The 21,945-nt window shown below is 42.4% G+C and overlaps 1 pseudogene; it reads right to left on the bottom strand.

Annotated features, from left to right (window-relative positions):
• LOC118390667 (probable ATP-dependent RNA helicase DDX10) overlaps nt 1-21,945 on the bottom strand; it is a 115,602-nt pseudogene that overhangs the window by 11,427 nt on the left and 82,230 nt on the right.

Raw genomic sequence — 21,945 nt, 5'->3', positions numbered from 1 at the left:
TATCAATACCGGTATATCGCAAAATACAGTATACCGCCTAGCCCTAGTTTCGGTATGGAGGAATGATCTCAAATCACGTCCTTTGTGTCCTCCAACCTCATCAAACATTATAGCAGATGACTCAGATCTGTTATCTTGGCAAAAGGAGGGTTCACAAAATACTAAATGCTGTGGTGCCAATAATTGTGATATGTATGTTTTTGAATAAAATAATGATTTATTGATGACGAAAGTTTTTCTTTTAACAATTTTAACTCAATTAAAAGGTTGGATTCATATGATATTTTGAGTAAAATCAAGTTAAATGAATAACAACCTCACAGCCTTCTTTGTTCATACAGTATTTATTTACCTAGGGTGCCAATAAATCAGGAGGGCACTGTACAAAAAATAAGTCTAAAGAATAATGTGTGTGTAGATTGTGTGTGTTAGTGTGCCTGTGTGTGTGTTTTTGTCCTCTCACAGTCCCCACCTTCCATGAGATGTTGTTCAATCAGTTTTTAAAAAAGGTAATTTAGCTGTTTGCTTGAGTAAATGGAGATGGAAGGGAGTTCCATGTGATCATGACTCTGTATAAAACTGTGCCTTGCTGTGAATTCGTTTTGGACTTGGGGACTGTGAAGAGACCCCTGGTGCATGTATGGGTGTCTGAGCTGAATGTTACTTGATTATGCAAACAATCTGTAATTTTCTTCAGTAATATTTTTCATAAAAACTACTGTAGGAGAGAAGCAGTTACTCTCATCAACCCTCAACCAGGAGAAACTGGCATGCATGTTGTTGATGTTAGTTCTGTATGTGCTGTTAAGAGCTAGATGTGCTGCTCTGTTCTGAGCTAGCTGCAGCTTTGATAGGTCTTTCTTTTCTGCACTTTACCATATTACCAGACTGTAATCAAGACCGGACAAGACCAGAGTCTGAAACTAGTACAGTTGATTTTTATACTTGGCGAATAACGTGATTCTGATTTTGGTGGTGGTGATACATAGTTAACACAGTGTCAGAAACGAGGGTAATATGGTCTGCTAAAGGCTGAGCATCAATCAATTGCACCCCTATGGTTAGTGAGTAGCATGCTAATGATCGTCTATATCCAGGTACAGCCAATTGGCCTTAGAGCTGTCCTGGGGACATTCATCCATCCAAATACTTGACGGTGCTGCTACTCATGTCACCGGCTGTTGTCCTGGAGATCACGATCAAATGACTCAGTGATTACGTCAGCCAGGGAGACTGTCAATTACACTGTCATTCATCATCACCACAGGATATGATCAGTGGAGTGAGTCAGAATAGGCCAATACAGGCATGGATGGACTGAGCAGGGATATAGAATGGATACAGTACATCCTTGGTGCGCTGTAACAATGGTCAGGCCATAAACCAGCAGCACAGGGGGGTACTCTGCACAGGGGGGAAATCTGCCAGGGGAAGGCACTAGGAGGTGGTGTTAATATACACTGGAGGAAAGAGGCGGAGGGAGGGGGAGAGAGAGGAGGGGGTGTCAATGTGAGGGTGATAAATAAGTGGTGGTGTTCTGAGAAGCCCCTCCTTGGTATAAACCAGCATCCCGGTGAGAGAGGCAGGCAGGCTAGTGGTAGATCTCCGTGGTAACGGGCAAGCGTAGTCATGCAGTGAACGCCAGGGGAGCATAAATCTGTTCTCGCCCCCAGCCCTATGGACTAGTGGGCTTACGGAGGAGGAGATGGAATGAACATCACCTGCTCCTCCACACACAGGGGAGAGAGGCAGAGAGAGAAAGAAGTGTATGTGAGGAAGCGAACGGAAAAGGGACGGAGAAAGATAAGTAGAATCAAGTCAGAGAGCGAGAGCACAAAGACAATACACCGGAATAGACACCTAAGACACTGAGAAAAGAGAGGAAGACGTGGAGCAGAAAACCAGAAGCCTCGTACTGCCTGCCTCTCTGCCTTTAAATCCTTGGTGCATTGCCCTGTAGCGAGAGGCTCCGTTGCCCTTCACCCTCGGCTGCCACTTTTAATCTGTCTCTAATTACACACTTTATAGCCTAGCTGCCGCACGCCCAGCGATCAATGCCTCGGCCAGCGGGCTACAAGGGAGTCCTTGTAGCCCGCTACAAAGTCCTCCCTCCTGAAAAAGGGTATAGTTCTGCTCCAGAGTCAATTACACCCCAAATCCCAATAACCCTAGGCAGACGAGCAGAGATACAACATTGCAAATCTAATGAATCTAGGAATGCTCGAAGGAAACAACCCTCGCTACAACAGACTGCTGGTCCAATAATGCTGAGCAGCTCATTGTTTTCCAATATGGATTTCTTGAGAAATGTCAGACCATTGCTGAAGCCCATGACTTCTTGATTCTGTCTGGTAGTTTTTAAAGGATTGGACATGTAACAGTGATAGCCAAACATCTAGGCTTGGTCGAATTGATGCCTGTTCTTTCAGATCTACTAGTCACAAAATCCTTATGGGTAGGGCTGCATTGTCAAGTGATTTGAAATGCTCGAGCTGGAGCTTTTAGTCTATCATACATTCAGCCTAAAAACTAGCTGGTACAGTAGCCTATAGTTTTTACCTGCTCTGGTCATCATCTTCCTCCGAGTCAGAGCATAGTTTGTCCGGGTCGGGAAGCGTGCTGGGGTCAAACTCCTCTCCATCGGCACAGTCCAGGTACGCTAGCACCTCCTCTTCAGACTTCTGCTCCTGGGACAAACGGGACAAAATACAGTTACTTCAAATACCTCAGGTGTTGGATTCAATAAGAAAATCAACCAATTGTGCTAAGACTATATGAAACCCGATGAATGTTGTGCCAGATGTCTTAAAAAAGCTCTTACTGAGAGAAACATTTACACATCAAAAAGGTACTGATGTAAATGGTGAGTGGGAAAATCACAAGTCACGTGCGATGTCAACAGCTTCACTTGGCATTGGCAATGCAATCAATGAATAGATGAATTAACATGGCAAGGAGGAGAAACAAATTCCCCATACAGGGTAATGTATGGGCACCGATGTCAGTGTACCCAATTACTGGAAGCTATCTTTCACAAGGTGAAAGCTTGCCAAACCACACTAAAATCACACCCCTATATGAACTCAGCAATAATATTAAGTCTGAAGCTGGCAAGTAGCAATACTGCAGGGCGGACAGAAATAATAGCCAGAGGGATATAAAACAGTAGAAGATAAGAAAATACTCCAACTGCCTGGTGCAGGAGTAGGTTAAAAGAAGATGGAGAAAGATAAACGCAGCTCGATATTGGGGTTTACAGAGACCGGCAGAAAGGTAACCCTAGTAATGTGAGCATTGTAAAGACCGAATCGGGGGCACAAAACAACTCTGGTCGTTTGTGTCACTAATAACCTGTGGATCTCCCTCACACAATGTAACCTATATGCATAAATGGAGGACAATAAAAGCTACAAATAAAACAAGTGGAAGTTCTAGGGACGTTTACTGTGTGCTCTTTAATGCAAGCAGGGAATGAGAGGGGAGGTACAGAGAGAGAAATAATTGATCTACTTAAAATGGATGAAACTGCCCAGTGGAACGCACTTGTTAATGAGCTTGGGTTCTCAGACACACAGAGCCCCCATCTTATGAAAGAATCTGGGACAAACACGGCTGTGGTAGATTTCTCTATGGACAATTATAATGAGAGGGTGCTGTTTGTTCCACATATCTGAGTCCATGTCTCTAATCTCAGTGTTCAACGAGCCTTATTCGCCCCACACGGACAAGTCAGACTTAATGGCTTCCAGAAAACCATGGACTTTCTCAGACCGTCTGTGAGAATGAGACCGACCCACAGAATGTTTGAAAAGGAAAAAGGTCAAAAGGTATCATGACTGTTACTTCAAATCGGGTAAACGGCGTCACTTCAGAGGTTATCGCAGAAAACAGAGGGTCATGAGCAGAGGGTCATGCTGGAGTGCATTGCTGTAGCTTTCATAGCTTTCCAAACAGAACCTGCAGTATGGATTTTCCTACGTTCTGGTGGTTATACACAATGTACAAAACATTAAGGACACCTGTTCTTTCCATGACAGACTGACCAGGTGAAAGCTATGATCCATTTTGATATCACTTGTTAAATCCACTTCAAAATCAGTGTAGATGAAGGGGAGGAGAGGTTAAATAAATATTTTTAAGCCTCGAGACAATTTAGACAAGGATATGTGCCAGAGTGTGAATGGGCAAGACATAATATTTAAGTCCCTTTGAACAGGGTATGGTAGTAGGTGACAAGCACATCGGTTTGTGTCAAGAACAGCAATGCTGCTGGGTCAACATGAGGCTGGTAAAAACTCAATATTAGGAAGGTATGCACAGCTAAGTAAAAATAGTTAATTGTAAATAGTTAATTGTAGTTCATTTAAACAAGTGATATTCACATGAAGTAGAATGAAAGGCAGAGTTCTAAGCTTAGTGGATGACATTGAAGCAATAGCCATGCCACATATGTAGGCTTAGACAGACACATTATGCCATAGTATTTCACTCTTCTTACAGTACTTTAGATTCTATATACTAAAGCTGGGCGATATGGACCAAAATCCATATTGCGATAACGTGCCTGAATTAATGCGATAACGTGCCTGAATTAATGCGATAACGTGCCTGAATTAATGCGATAACGTGCCTGAATTAATGCGATAACGTGCCTGAATTAATGCGATAACGTGCCTGAATTAATGCGATAACGTGCCTGAATTAATGCGATAACGATAAATAGAAGTTTATTACATTGTGTTTTTATTTGGATCCTTTAAACTTCTACTACTAGTTTGATGGTTGTAGCCATCAATTGTCTCATTAACAGTCACCCATATTAGCAAACTTATTTCATTTAAAAACATCACATTTCTCTAGTATAGGCTACTTATCGTTATGAATGATATCAAACTGCCTATGATAACTGATTGGTGTCGATCATTTTCATTTTAGCTTCCTTGCTCTACTATCTACTCCTATATCCTATCGACTCCTATACCCATTTTCTAGACGACAAAATGGGGGAGGTAATGGAAGAGGCGGGTACTTTATTGTAGTAATTCTTGAATCGAGGCAGGAAATCTAATCTTTGCTTTATCTAATATTAGAATAGGTTAGAATTAGCTGCCGGTTCCCACTGCAAGTCTTGCTGTGCAGGGAGACAGATTCAATGTCTGTATGTGCTGTAAACCAATCCTGTCTGGAAACCTGGCTTTGTGCGATTCATTTGAAATTCTGCTGACAGAGACTTGCGGTAAGAACAGTCCTGTCCATGTGAACAGAATAAAAACAAGATTTGGCCCCGCCTCATGCTGACGACAGGGAGACTGAAAGAAATCCAACCCCTGACAGAGAGCAGGGAGAATTCAATGAGTTCTCCACTGTGTCCCAACACTAGTTCTTGAAATCAGGTGAGTACTGTATTTTTTTCCTAACCTGATCATAATATACAGATTAACAGCAAACATGCATTGTTTCATTCACTTTGCTCAATAAGTAATTACAAAAAAATCTAAGCTGACAGTATCATAAACTAAATCTACTGATGAACTGGCAGCATAACGCCACACCACCAAGCAGGCCGGTGCGTGGTTTCATATCATTATCTTCAGTATAGTCTCAGATGTTCAATACAGCCACAGTGCAATCTCAGCCCCCGCTAGAGAGACTTCTGGACTCATCATAACAAGAATGCCTTATTTAGCTGAGCGAGGAGCCAGTGTTTCCTTAGAAACTGAAAACCCTTTTAGGCATATTACAGATACTGTGTGGAAAATAACGGACAATATGTTCAATGAAATATTCAGAGCACCTTTAGTTGGAAATGTGTTAACATTTGACAGTGTATGGCATGCCATGCATATGGATGGAAACAGGATAGATAATATTATAGAGTGCATTTGGAAAGTTTTTCAGACCTCTTGATGTTGTCCACATTTTGTTACGCTACAGCCTTATTCTAAAGTTGATTAAATAGTTTCCCCCCTCATTAATCTACACACAATACCCCATAATGACAAAGCAAAAACAGTTTAATAAATTTGCAAAAATGTCTAAACAATGAAATAGCACATTTCCATAAGTATTCAGACCATTCACTCAGTACTTTGTTGAAGCACCTTTGGCAGCGACTACAGCCTCGAGTCGTCTTGGGTAGGACGCTACAAACCTGGCACACCTGTATTTGGGGAGTTTCTCACATTCTACAGATCCTTTCAAGCTCTGTCAGGTTGGATGGGGAGCATTGCTGCACAGCTACTTTCAGGTCGCTCCAGAGATGCTCGATCGGGTTCAAGACCGGGCTTTGGTTGGTCCACTCAAGGACTTTTAGAGACTTGTCCTGAAGCCACTCCTGCATTGTCTTGGCTGTGTGCTTAGGGTCATTGTCCTGTTGGAAGGTGAACCTTCGTTCCAGTCTGAGGTCCTGAATGCTCACTTGGCATTCAGGCCAAAGAAATCAATCTTGGTTTCATCAGAACAGAGAATCTTGTTTCTCATGGTCTGAGAGTACTTTATGTGCCATTTGGCAAACTCCAAGCGGACTGTCATGTGCCTTTTACTGAGGAGTGGCTTCCGTCTGGCCACTCTACCATAAAGGCCTGATTGGTGGAGTGCTGCAGAGATGGGAGAACCTTGGGACAACCATCTCCACAGAGGAATTGGAGCTCTGTCAGTGTGAACATTGGGTTCTTGGTCACCTCCCTGACCAAGGCCCTTTTCCCCCGATTGCTCAGTTTGGCCGGGCGGAAAGCTCTAGGAAGAGTCTCGGTGGTTCCAAACGTCTTCCATTTAAGAATGATGGAGGCAACAGTGTTCTTGGGGACCTTTAATGCTGCAGACATTTTTTGGAAACCTTCCCCAGATCTGTGTCTTGACACAATCCTGTCACGGAGCTCTCTGACAATTCCTTCGACCTCATGGCTTGGTATTCGCTCTGACATGCATTGTCAACTGTGGGACCTTATATAGACAGGTGTGTGCCTTTCTAAATCATGTCCAATAAATATAATTTAACACAGGTGGACTCCAATCCAGGATAATCAATGGAAACAGGATGCACCTGAACTCAATTTTGAGTCTCAAAGCAAAGGGCCTGAATACTTACTTTTTACATACAATTAGGTTAGTTTTCAACCACTTCAAAAATGTATTGTTAACAAACTATAGTTTTGGCAAGTCAGTTAGGACATCTGCTTTGTGCATGACACAAGTAATTTTTTGTTGTTGTTTACAGACAGAGTATTTCACTTATAATTCACTGGATCACAAATCCAGTCGGCCAGTTAGCATACATTATGTTGACTGTGCCTTTAAACAGCTTGGACAATTCCAGAAAATTATCTCATGGCTTTAGAAGCTTCTGATAGGCTAATTGACATAATTTGAGTCAATTGGAGGTGTACCTGTGGATGTATTTCAATGCCTACCTTCAAACTCAGTGCCTCTTTGCTTGACAACATGGGAAAATCAAAAGAAATCAGCCAAGACCTCAAAAAAATAATTGTAGACCTCCACAAGTCTGGTTCATCCATGGGAGCAATTTCCAAATGCCTGAAGGTACAACGTTCATCTGAACAAACAATAGTACGCAAGTATAAACACCATGGGACCCCGCAGCCGTCATACCGCTCAGGAAGGAGACGCGTTCTGTCTCCTAGAGATGAATGTACTTTGGTGCGAAAGTGCAAATCAATAGCAGAACAACAGCAAAGGACCTTTTGAAGATGTTGGAGGAAACAGGTACAAAAGTATCTATATCCACAGTAAAACGAGTCCAATATCGACATAACCTGAAAGGCCGCTCAGCAAGGAAGAAGCCACTGTTCCGAACCTGCCTTAAAAAAAAGCCAGACTACGGTTTGCAACTGCACATGGGGACAAAGATCGTACTTTTGGAGAAATGTCCTCTGGTCTGATGAAACAAAAATAGAACTGGCCATAATGACCATTGTTATGTTTGGAGGAAAAGGGGGAGACTTGCAATCCAAAGAACACCATCCCAACGGTGAGGCACGGGGGTGGCAGCATCATGTTGTGGGGGTGCTTTGCTGCAGGAGGGGATGGTGTACTTCACAAAATAGATGGCATCATGAGGAAGGAAAATTATGTGAATATATTGAAGCAACATCTCAAGACGTCAGTCAGGAAGTTAAAGCTTGGTCGCAAAAAGTGTGCGCGAGCAAGAAGGCCTACAAACCTGACTCAGTTACACCAGCTCTGTCAGGAGGAATGGGCCAAAATTCACCCAACTTATTGTGGAAAGCTTGTGGATGGCTACCCGAAACATTTGACCAAAGTTAAACAATTTTAAAGGCAAGGCTACCAAATACTAATTGAGTGTATGTAAACGTCTGACCCAATGCGAATGTGATGAAAGAAATAAAAGCTGAAATAAATCATTCTCTCTACTATTATTCTGACATTTCACATTTTAAAATAAAGTGGTGATCCTAACTGACCTAAAACAGGGAATTTTTACAAGGATAATAATACATTCGCAAACATTTCTAAAAACCTGTTTTTGCTTTGTGGTATTGCGTATAGACTGATGAGAAAAAAATAAATATTTAATCTCTTTTAGATTAAGGCTGTAAAGTAACAAAATTTGGAAAAAGTGAAGGGGTCTGAGTATTCTCCAAATGCACTGTACCTCAGATCCTTTTCAGGGCTCCACTACGTTAACTCACTGACATTTTGCGCCTAGCTATCGGTCTTAGATGGCTTGGATTGAGCGGTAGCCCTCAAGGACAAAGGAGTATATGACACCACTTGAATATGGGATGTCCCTCCTACCATTTCATTGGCTCTTCCGACCGTCCAACTCCTGGCTGAACCCTACGTCACCCCCTGACAAAGCACATGCCTGCAATCCTGACATCGTAGCACAGCAGGAGAGTGTGGTTTCGTCAATCTAGCACATTTTGGACAACACTATAATATAATCTACAATAATTCAGAGATTTGAAACAAAAAACACTCAGGAAGCGAAGCTAGAGCTCTGTTTGATGTTCACAGTGGAGATGGCAGATATTTGAACGAGAGAGACCATTAGAAAATATGCACATTTTTTACAACACTAAACCCACAAATACGTATTTTACAGTTATAAGGTGAAATCATAGTCATTTTATAATTTGATTATACAATATTTAGAAACCAGTCATTTCAAGCCTTATGCAGTTTTGTTGAATAGGAAATATATAATTATTATATTACTAGCTATTGTTTATGAACCTCATGATAAATAATTACTTCAGGAAACTATGTAGATTACATTTAGCTGGTTAAGGTCAAAGTAAAAAGCTGACATTCAACATCATGAAATGTTTATTTCCCAAGTGTTTGTGTGAAAGTGTGTGCACTCAGCCTTCTTGTACAAGCCTTTACTGTGTCTGCTGCTTTAACACACACACATCTTCAGAGGCACCCCCTGGGATGTCACGATCGTTGAAAATGTCTGACAGTGTAGGCACGCACGCGCAGAATCCATGCCTGGTGCCAGTTTAGAATGGCTCCAGCAAGAGCTATTGACTATAAATATTTAAATAAATGCTGCAATCACTTCACATTAAGGAGACCATCAAATGTATGTGACGCTTTAAAATGCAGGTGAACTGGGCATACATTAAAGGCAAGCTAACCTACAGTGAGTTCATCATCCAGGGATCCTAATTTCAGCGTATCCATTTTTCATAGTATAGTCCGTTACGGCTACACTGCTGGAGCACGTTATGTCAACCTAGGTAGCATAAACGTAACCACATGTAACACATGGATTTGCATTAGAATACACATGAAAAGTCCCAATGCAAAGTTCCCTTACTTTTCGGGGGTGGGGGGTGATGTAATGTAATATGTAGAACCCGGCAAGCCAGCCTGTTCCTTGGACATGAAAACTCCAACAGAAATAACGTTTAATTAAAACAAATCACTTGCACCCATGTCTATTGGTTTCAATTTAATTTCCAGCCAATTTAAAAGCAAATACTTACGAATGTATTGTTTAAAAATCAACTTGCAAGGTTGCTAGCCAACTAGCCTGCCAACGTTAGCCCTACTAGCCTGCTAACTCTAGCCCTACCAGTCTGCTAACGTTAGCCCTACTAGCCTGTTAACTCTAGCCCTACCAGTCTGCTAACGTCACGTTAGCACTACGAGTCAGCCAGTTGCTATCAACACCTACAGTAGCTACATTAAAGTTAATCAAAGTTTTGGAAACACATAACGCCTTCTAAACAGTTATCAAACAAAGAATGTTAGCTTTTTGCAGTTATCTTTGCTAGGAAGCTATCCCTAGTTTTGCTTAGCTCTGTAATTTATTTTTCAATACCCAGCATATTCAACATGTATTGTATGGTAGTGGTTGTATGTAGATTACACCTACTGTAGTTGTAAAAAAAAAAAGGCCTGTCCAGTTTTCTAATTGTTGTTTACAGGTTTCACTTCTGTACTCCATCACTAGGTGGCGACATTGACCACGGCACACCCTGAGTACCAACCTTTATGGTTTACCACAATGTCTCTCATTAGCACCACCAACTGAAGAGAGTTCTTCTCCCTAATTGTCTTCCCCATGCCCTATATTAACTTGTATATTCCTTGTGTGATTATTCTGAAGGCCATTGAAGGCCGAAGCGTCAATCTTTTAAACTCGTTTAATAAAACTATGCATTTTTAATAGTGAGTGAGCATTGAGCCTCTTCCTGTCCAATGATGTCTACACATTTTTAGTATCCACCTCTACTCACGTTGGTTGAGCACCTTCTACTTCTTTCCAGCAAGCTAGTCAAACAGCTAACGTTAGCCAACTAGTTATTAGCCTAGCCAACCACCACGGTTATGGTCACTAAGCTAGAGCCCAACTACTGAAACCCAGCTAGAACACAAATAACAAAACTAGGACTGTCCCCGACCCCAGAAAATATTGGTTGACCGAAGGTTGTCTGTTCTTTCAACCAATCGATTGCCCAAATTATTATAATTTCTTTTACATGCATTTTTCCATATATATACACACACACTAGGTGTTTTAGTAAAATCAATTATATGCATTGAGCTTATCTGATGCGTTAAGCTTATGTTTGATGCCTCAAGAGGGCGCCAGAGATCTAGATAACCGGAAGAAAAAAAACCTGACCCAACTATTCTCCTCCCGCTCCTGCTGGTTTTCGCAGATTCTGCGAAAAGGCTACAGGAGGAGTCGGCAACCTTTCTCAGGTGGAATGCCAATTTATCTTAACATTTCTACTGATCTGCGTGCCAGTAATGGTTTTTATATGCACATTTTCCTAAAACAATTTAATTTAATTTAGAATATATCTCAAAATCATTGTCACGTGGTTAATCAAAATCTAAATGGAAATGATAAACCTAAAAAGTAACTGAGTACCGGCACCTCAAATTTGCTACTGCTTGAGCTCCTGTTCCTCTTATAGAATATTAGCTCAAAAGTATTGTGGTGCTCCTGCACCTAAATATTAACAGTACCAGCACCCAAAATTAGTACCGGAACCTATTTTAGTCCAAGTCAAGCACTGATAAGAATCCTATTTATGACGTTTCCACTGGATCAGAGCCTGACATTTTTTCTTTTCAGGCTGAATGGTTATCCAAAGGGAGAGAGCTGGAAAGATTTTCAAATAAATTGAGGAACTATTATAATTCTCAATGGATGTAAAAACAGACTTTGTTTGCGGTGAATAAAACATTACTTTGAGAAGCTCCACAAGTCATTAGTGTTGGTGTGTTAAACCAATCAGAACTACTATCAGATCCCCAAATGGGAACATTAATATGCCGACATTTGTGCGCAGGCCAGGCAGCCTATAGACGAACTTCTATGCATGCGAGTCCTTACTCAACATTGACAGGAGCGCTCCAAACAAAAGACAATGACTAAATTGACAGAAATCGTAAATGGAATTAAATAAACCAAAACTTGTTTCTCACAAGTGTAGCATAGGTTGTGCACTCTGCAAAATTGTCCACTCCAACAATGAGAACAGGAAGACAGGAATATGAATATTGAATTCATTAAAATAAATGACCATAACCAAAGTAAAAAACATTGCAGATTAGAAGTTATAGGAATTAGCGATAAATGTACTACTGGTGATATATGTAATGTGGAATTGATATACACTAACAATCAAACAATTCACACAATTAATTTATGAAACAATGAATGTACACAAATCGTCAGGAGAGCGTGCATTCTGGAGAGAGCATTGCATTGTGCATCTCGGCGCATGGTCAATCTGACATCTGCATTGGCCATGCAGCATTTAAGGTGATATGGCCTTAGCAGATGTCAGGGCATTCATACTTCTTGCGCTTTGCAGAGCAGTGCAGAGTTGTTGTCAAGGAAGTGAGTTTGTGTTTAAACACAAACGTCAAACAATCAAGTCAATGAGGAGCTATACAGAGCACTCAGCATTGTTACAAAATTTGGAGCCGTGGACCACATTTTCGAATCAAGCATAAATTGTCTTTTAGTTCAGGCCTCCGCAATGGATTAGTTCACTGAGATGGGCACAAATATACACAGGTGAAGTCGGAAGTTTACATACACCTTCGCCAAATACATTTAAACTCAGGTTGTCACAATTTCTGACATTTAATCCTCGTGAATAATTCCATGTTTTAGGTCAGTGACGATCACCACTTTATTTTAAGAATGTGAAATGTCAGAATAATAGTAGAGAGAATTCTTTTTTCAGCTTTTATTTCTTTCATCACATTCCCAGTGGGTCAGAAGTTTACATACACCCAATTAGTATTTGGTAGCATTGCCATTAAATTGTTTAACCTGGGTCAAATGTTCCAGGTAGCCTTCCACAAGCTTCCCACAATAAGTTGGGTGAATTTTGGCCCATTTCTCCTACCAGACTTGGTGCAACTGAGTCAGGTTTGTAGGCCTCCTTTCTCGTACACGCTTTTTCAGTTCTTCCCACACATTTTCTATAGGATTGAGGTCAGGGCTTTGTGATGGCCACTCCAATACCTTGACTTTCTTGTCCTTAAGCTATTTTGCCACAACTTCGTAAGTATGCTTGGGGTCATTGTCCATTTGGAAGACCCATTTGCGAGCAAGCTTTAACTTCCCGACTGATGTCTTGAGATGTTGCTTCAATATATAGACAGAATTTTCTTACTTCATGATGCCATCTATTTTATGAAGTGCACCAGTCCCTCCTGCAGTAAAGCACCCCCACAAAATGACGCTGCCACCCCCGTGCTTCACAGTTGGGTTGGTGTTCTTCGGCTTGCAAGTCTCCCCCTTTTTCCTCCAAACATAACGATGGTCATTATGGCCAAACAGTTCTATTTTTGTTTCATCAGACCAGAGGACATTTCTCAAAAAAGTACGATCTTTGTCCCCATGTACAGTTGCAAACAGTTGCAAACCTTAGTCCTTAGGCTTTTTCATCGCTGTTTTGGAGCAGTGGCTTCTTCCTTGCTGCGCGGCCTTTCAGGTTATGTCGATATAGGACTGGTTTTTACTGTGGATATAGATACTTTTATACTTGTTTCCTCCAGTATCTTCACAAGGTTCTTTGCGGTTGTTCTGCGATTGATTTGCACTTTTCGCACCACAGTACGTTCATCAGTCACCAAGATGGCATAGCAGTCAGACGTCTATATATATATATTTACAACTTTCTTTGCATACCTGTTTATATATATTTTGTCTTTTCCATAAACTCATCTTCAAAACACTCTCCTGCAGTCCGCCTCACCAATTTATATATATTTTTTAAAGAAAGTTTTATTTACCTCAAATCTGTAATCCTCCATAGAAGCTAACCAGAAGCTAGCTTCTTTACTGGCTAATCGTTAGTATTCAGCTAACCACAGTTTGTGGTAATCAGCTATCCTTTAGCTCGAAAATCTAATCGCCAGTTTTGTACGGCGCGGCTCAGAACATACTGGAACTATTTTTCTCTCCATGTCCCCGGATTTCAACCGCAAGCTCTGGACATTTATACCTGGATCTCGCAGCTAGCTAGCTGCTATCCGTGTGACTATCGGCTTACGTCGATTCCGGAGCAAACATCAATTATTCCGGAGCTAGCCAGCTGAAGAGTTCCATCAGTCACTCCTGGGCTACAATCACCTATCTGGACTCGTTTGACTTATTATTATTACTATTTTTTTTTACCCCTTTTTCCCCCCAATTTCGTGGTATCCAATTGTTTTTTTAGTAGCTGCTATCTTGTCTCATCACTACAACTCCTGTACGGGCTCGGGAGAGACGAAGGTTGAACGTCATGCGTCCTCCGATACACAACCCAACCAAGCCGCACTGCTTCTTAACACAGCGAGCATCCAACCCGGAAGCCAGCCGCACCAATGTGTCGGAGTTATCTGCCCGAGGTAGTTATCCAGCTGGCTCCTCCGTCGCGACGTTACCTGAACGCCCATCTGCGGCCCGCTAATCGTTAGCGGTCTTATCGGCTGCTATCTGAATAGACCTATCGGACAATGTTTTTTCTTCTTTTTTCTTGGGCCTCTATAACTATATAAAAACATTTTTTTGTGAATTGGATTGATCCCCTCTACCACACGGAACCCCACTAATCCTACCGACGGAAACGCACGAGGTGGCTAAAAACAGACCTCTATCCTATGCTAGCTTGCTGCCGATGGCCAGGCTAGCTGTCTGAATCGTTGTGACCCCAACCAACCTCACTACTCACTGGACCCTTTTGATCACTCGACTAAGCATACCTCTCCTTAATGTCAATATGCCTTGTCCATTGCTGTTCTGGTTAGTGTTTATTGGCTTATTTCACTGTAGAGCCTCTAGTCCTGCTCACTATACGTTATCCAACCTATTAGTTCCACCACCCACACATGCGATGACATATCCTGGTTTCAATGATGTTTCTAGAGACAATCTCTCTCTCATCACCACTCAATACCTAGGTTTACCTCCACTGTATTCACATCCTACCATACCTTTGTCTGTACATTATACCATGAAGCTATATTATCGCCCCAAGAAACCTCCTTTTACTGTCTGTTCCAGACGTTCTAGACGACCAATTCTCATTGCTTTTATCCGTACCCTTATCCTACTCCCCTGTTCCTCTGGCGATGTAGAGGTGAATCCAGACCCTGCAGTGCCTAGCTCCACTCCTATTCCCCATGCGCTCTTTTTTTATGACTTCTGTAACCAAATAGCCTTGGTTTCATGCATGTTAACATTAGAAGCCTCCTCCCTAAGTTTGTTTTATTCACTGCTTTAGCACACTCTGCCAAAACGGATGTTCTAGCTGTGTCTGAATCCTGGCTTAGGAAGACCACCAAAAATTCTGAAATTTTCAACCCAAATTACAAAATTTTCAGACAAGATAGAACTGCCAAAGGGGGCGGTGTTGCAATCTACTACAAAGATAGCCTGCAGAGTTCTGTCCTACTATCCAGGTCTGTACCCAAACAATTTGAACTTCTACTTTTAAAAATCCACCTCTCTAAAAACAAGTCTCTCACCATTGCCGCCTGCTATAGACCACCCTCTGCCCCCAGCTGTGCTCTGGACACCATATGTGAACTGATTGCCCCCCATCTATCTTCAGAGCTCGTGCTGCTAGGCGACCTAAACTGGGACATGCTTAACACCCCAGCCATCCTACAATCTAAGCTTGATGCCCTCAATCTCACACAAATTATCAATGAACCTACCAGGTACCTCCCCAAAGCCGTAAACACGGGCACCCTCATTGATATCATCCTAACCAACTTCCCTCTAAATACACCTCTGCTGTCTTCAACCAAGATCTCAGCGATCACTGCCTCATTGCCTGCATCCGTAATGGGTCAGTGGTGAAACGACCTCCACTCATCACTGTCAAACGCTCCCTGAAACACTTCAGCGAGCTTGGCCTTTCTAATCGACCTGGCCGGGGTATCCTGGAAGGATATTGATCTCATCCCGTCAGTAGAGGATGCCTGGTTATTTTTTTTAAATGCCTTCCTAACCATCTTAAATAAGCATGCCCCATTCAAGAAATTTAGGACCAGGAACAGATATAGCCCTTGGTTCTCCCCAGACCTGACTGCCCTTAACCAACACAAAAACAGCCTGTGGCGTTCTGCATTAGCATCGAACAGCCCCCGTGATATGCAGCTTTTCAGGGAAGCTAGAAACCATTATACACAGGAAATTGGAAAAGCAAAGGCTAGCTTTTTCAAGCAGAAATTTGCTTCCTGAAACACTAACTCAAAAAAAGTTATGGGACACTGTAAAGTCCAGGGAGAATAAGAACACCTCCTCCCAGCTGCTCACTGCACTGAAGATAGGAAACACTGTCACCACTGATAAATCCACTATAATTGAGAATTTCAATAAGCATTTTTCTACCGCTGGCCATGCTTTCCACCTGGCTACCCTTACCCCGGTCAACAGCACTGCACCCCCCACAGCAACTCGCCCAAGCCTTCCCCATTTATCCTTCTCCCAAATCCAGTCAGCTGATGTTCTGAAAGAGCTTCAAAATCTGGACCCCTACAAATCAGCCGGGCTTGACAATCTGGAACCTTTCTTTCTAAAATTATCTGCCGAAATTGTTGCCACCCCTATTACTAGCCTGTTCAACCTCTTTCGTGTCGTCTGAGATTCCCAAAGATCGGAAAGCAGCTGCGGTCATCCCCCTCTTCAAAGGGGGGACACTCTTGACCCAAACTGCTACAGACCTTTATCTATCCTACCCTGCCTTTCTAAGGTCTTCGAAAGCCAAGTCAACAAACAGATTACTGACCATTTTGAATCTCACCATACCTTCTCTGCTATGCAATCTGGTTTCAGAGCTGGTCATGGGTGCACCTCAGCCACGCTCAAGGTCCTAAACGATATCTTAACCGCCATTGATAAGAAACATTACTGTGCAGCCGTATTCATTGATCTGGCCAAGGCTTTCGACTCTGTCAATCACCACATCCTCATCGGCAGACTCGACAGGCTTGGTTTCTCAAATGATTGCCTCGCCTGGTTCACCAACTACTTCTCTGATAGAGTTCAGTGTGTCAAATCGGAGGGTCTGCTGTCCGGACCTCTGGCAGTCTCTATGGGGGTGCCACAGGGTTAAATTCTTGGACTGACTCTCTTCTCTGTATACATCAATGATGTCACTCTTGCTGCTGGTGAGTCTCTGATCCACCTCTATGCAGACGACACCATTCTGTATACTTCTGGCCCTTCTTTGGACACTGTGTTAACAACCCTCCAGGCAAGCTTCAATGCCATACAACTCTCCTTCCATTGCCTCCAATTGCTCTTAAATACAAGTAAAACTAAATGCATGCTCTTTAACCGATCGCTGCCTGCACCTGCCCGCCTGTCCAACATCACTTCTCTGGACGGCCCTGACAACTACAAATACCTAGGTGTCTGGCTAGACTGTAAACTCTCCTTCCAGACCCACATCAAACATCTCCAATCCAAAGTTAAATCTAGAATTGGCTTCCTATTTCGCAACAAAGCATCCTTCACTCATGCTGCCAAACATACCCTTGTAAAACCATCCTACCAATCCTCGACTTCGGCGATGTCATTTACAAAATAGCCTCCAATACCCTACTCAACAAATTGGATGCAGTCTATCACAGTGCCACCCGTTTTGTCACAAAACCCCCATATACTACCCATCACTGCGACCTGTACACTCTCGTTGGCTGGCCCTCGCTTCATACTCGTCGCCAAACCCACTGGCTCCAGGTCATCTACAAGTCTTGGCTAGGTAAAGCTCCGCCTTATATCAGCTCACTGGTCACCATAGCAGCACCCACCCGTAGCACCCGCTACAGCAGGTATATCTCACTGGTCACCCCCAAAGCCAATTCCTCCTTTGGCCGCCTTTCCTTCCAGTTCACTGCTGCCAATGATTGGAATGAACTGCAAAAATCACTGAAGCTGGAGACTCATATATCCCTCACTAGCTTTAAGCACCAGCTGTCAGAGCAGCTCACAGATCACTGCACCTGTACATAGCCCATCTGTAAATTGCCCATCCAACTAACTCATCCCCATACTGTATTTATTTATTTTGCTCCTTTGCACCCCAGTATCTCTACTTGCACATTCATATGCTGCACATCTATCACGTTTAATTGGTATATTGTAATTACTTCGCCACCATGGCCTATTTATTGCCTTACCTCCCTTACCTTGCCTCATTTGCACACACTGTACATAGACTTTTCCTACTGTATTATTGACTGTATGTTTGTTTATTCCATGTGTAACTCTGTGTTGTTGTATGTGTCAAACTGCTTTGCTTTATCTTGGCCAGGTCGCAGTTGTAAATGAGAACTTGTTCTCAAAGAGCCTACCTGGTTAAATAAAGGTGAAATAAACAAAAGGTAACCAGATCAGGACTACAACTATGTTACGTCTTTGACCACACAATGTTTTTACATTGGTGAGTAAAAACTCATGCTTCTACATCTGCATTGCTTGTTGTCTGGGGTTTTAGGCTGGGTTTCTGAATAAACACTTGGTGAGACATCTGCATCTGTAAAATGGGCTTTATAAATACATTTGAAATGATGCTTCCTACCCTTTAAAGATGTAGGACAAGGAATTATTATTGAAGGTGGAACACGGTTTGATAGTCTTTTTTAAAGACTTAAAGATTAAAAATCTGTTCATGGGTAGTTCAGAGCTACACAGGGTTGAGGTAGGACCATATTCCAATCAATGAAGGAATTTGCTGATTAATGTATGGACTCTGTATCAACAACTATGCACAAAACACAAACCTAAGTGTGGCCACATCAGATTGAAATCCCAATGTGGGAGTAATAAGAGAGACCGGTGGACAGATTGATGAGACGAGAGCAAGTTAGTATTTTTGGAGACACTCTGGCATGACACCACAGCTCACTCTCCCTGGTGGACTTTTATCAAATCTCTTCAGGCCCCTGGGTGAAGGATTCTCATTTAGAGCTTCATCTCTGAAAGTCTAACTCTGGTAAATGTGTAAAGCAGTCTGAGGGAACATGTATTACCAACCTGTCAGACATTAGGCTGTCTGTACTCATTGGTGCATGCAGATCTCCCCCTGCATTTCTCATTGGTTTTATAATCAAAGAAAGACCTAAAAGACTTCCCGGGATAAAAAATAAATAAATATATATGCTAAATATAAGAGGGTTTATAGATAATATTGTGAAGGTTATGAGACTAGATAGTGAACACATCTGAAAATCATTGAGTTTACATTGACACAGCTCATTCGATAAAATTTGTATCCATCTGGACACCAAAACAATATACAAAATGAGAATCTGTTCCTTCGTCGGACAAGCAAAGTAATAAACAATACTTAATTTGCTCTGCTTAAAAATAACACTTAAGAGATGGGCTTTTGGGTGTCGATTGAAAGACAGTCATTAGACGACAATAAATAGTAGCTTCGGTTCAGGTACCAAATAGATGTGATAACTGAGCACATAAAGCACCACCAGGTCCATTGAAAACAGGCTGTCAAGGGGTGGGATGGATACCTCTTCCCTACACCAGTGCCAAGGCATCGATTGGATGATTAATCGCTGCATCCACACACCTGCATTTGCATATGCTTGCTATGCGAGGTATCCCCAAGTGAGACTGAGAAAAGAATGGACATGACAGCTGCCATCCTGAACCTGTGGACAGCCTCCTGAAATGGATGACAACAGCTGCTTACCAGCCAGACTCAGTCTGATATAACCATTCCAAGGGGAGCAGAGAAACACTTTGGATTGGCCATCACTGGGCTGCTGCCAAATTCTCTGCAAAGCTGACTTTTAAAATGGCAACAAAGAGCGGTTACCCCTTCCAACTTCAACTTCTGATGTAGAGTCCGGGCATTGTGGCTTTCTTGGCATGACATCACAGTAATACACTTCTCTTGGGTGGAAGTGAATCGAGCAAAATGCCATCTGTCCGAAGTGGGGGCTTTGTTTGATAAATCTTGGTCTTAAGAGATCTCTATTTAAAAGCAAGGGAGTGAGGGTCCATCTGCTCCCATTGGTGTTTTAATCAGATTCACTCAAATGTCAGCGAGCTAAGTGAGCTAACTGGCCTCAGTAGGGCCAGTATCAAAATGTTCATGTTTGTGCACTGGTCTGTGTGACGATGATAAAGGTCTCCAAAGCCTTACAGAATTGTATATGAAATATTCTTTACACGACTGCACTGTGCAACATATTGGGAAGCACTTCACGTGAGGTACATAAAATCAACAAAGTATATATATAAAATCATCAACCAACTTCAAACACATGGCAACTGAAATAACTCAATGGTAAGCATTAGCATTTTAGTTTGTTTGAGGAGTCACCTCAGTTGACAGAAGCACAAAGATTATTTCCATGACTTGTTATGACAGGATTCAATGTCAATGTTATCACTGGGACAAAGCCTACATGAGAGAGGCCATTAAATGAACTGTTACAATATATTGCTTTGAAAGTCAACCTCCTCCTTTCAAGATACCAACGCTCTTTTGTAACAAATCTTTCAAATCCCTTGCTTCTGAAGAACAGCAGAGGCTGCAGCAGTGGAGTTCATAAGAGTCGTATCCCCATGAAGATAGTTTAAGGGGGCTGGAGGGGTGAGAAGAATTTGAGCAGTCTCCCGCTACTAAAAAAAAATAGCAGGGTTGTTCCATCAATTTGGTGCCTTTTGAGAAATGCAACTTCGTCAAAAAAACATTTGATTTCACCTCATTTTAACATTCTGTGTAAGAGCACATTGAAATGTATGAAAAACAAGTTCTCATCAAGAGGTTAAATACAAAAATGGCTATAGTACGTGCCTATTTAGTGCCAAATAAAGTAAAAAGGTTGACGATTTCTTTAATCAGCCATAAATCCCCTGACCGGGGAATGGAAGTTTGTGTGCAACAGAGAGTGGCAATTGAATGCAAGCTTCAAATGTTTTTCTCTTGTTAAAACCATTCTAGCCTGTCTATGGGAAATAGGGTTGACATGTAATGCTCAACCCGTTCAGTTTCCCACCTCAAAACACCAGAAAATTGACAAGAATAGTGGTAGGCATGATCACCAAAAACGATGAGACAGCCTATAGGGAGGAGGTCAGAGACCTGACTGTGTGGTGCAAGGACAACAACCTCTCCCTCAACATGATCAAGACAAAAGGAGATGATTGTGGAGTACAGGAAAACGAGGACCGAGCACGCCCCCATTCTCATCGATGGGGCTGTAGTGGAGCAGGTTGAGAGCTTCAAGTTCCTTGGCGTACACATCACCAACAAACTAACATGGTCCAAGCACACCAAGACAGTTGTGAAGAGGACACGACCTATTCACCTTAGGAGACTGAAAAGATTTGGCATGGGTCCTCAGATCCTCAAAAGGTTCTACAGCTGCACCATCTAGAGCATCCTGACGGGTTGCATCACTGCCTGGTATGGCAACTGCTCAGCCTCCGACCGCAAGTCACTAAAGAGGGTAGTGCGTACGGCCTAGTATATCACCAGGTCCAAGCTTCCGTCCATCCAGGACCTATATACCAGGCGGTGTCAGAGGAAGGCCCTAAAAATGGTCAAACACTCCAGCCACCCTTGTTATAGACTGTTCTCTCTGCTACCATGCGTCAAGCAGTATCGGAGCACCAAGTCTACGTCCAAGAGGCTTCTAAACAGCTTCTACCCCCAAGCCATAAGACTCCTGAACACCTAATCAAATGGCTACCCGGACTATTGGCACTGCCCCCCCCACCCTCTTCTACGCTGCTGCTACTCTCTGTTATTATCTATGCATAGTCACGTTAACTCTACCGACATGTACATAATTACCTTGACACCGATGCCCCCGCACATTGACTCTACCGGTACCCCCTATATATAGCCTCGCTACTGTAATTTACTACTGCTCTTTAATTATTTATTATTATTATCTCTTACTTTTTTAGGGATTTTCTTAAACTGCATTGCTGGTTAAGGGCTTGTAAGT

Source organism: Oncorhynchus keta, chromosome 11 (assembly GCF_023373465.1).
Source record: "Oncorhynchus keta strain PuntledgeMale-10-30-2019 chromosome 11, Oket_V2, whole genome shotgun sequence".
Classification (NCBI taxonomy): Eukaryota; Metazoa; Chordata; class Actinopteri; order Salmoniformes; family Salmonidae; genus Oncorhynchus; species Oncorhynchus keta.
The sequence above is the reverse complement of the archived record's forward strand: the minus strand, read 5'-3'. Positions and strand labels throughout refer to the sequence as shown.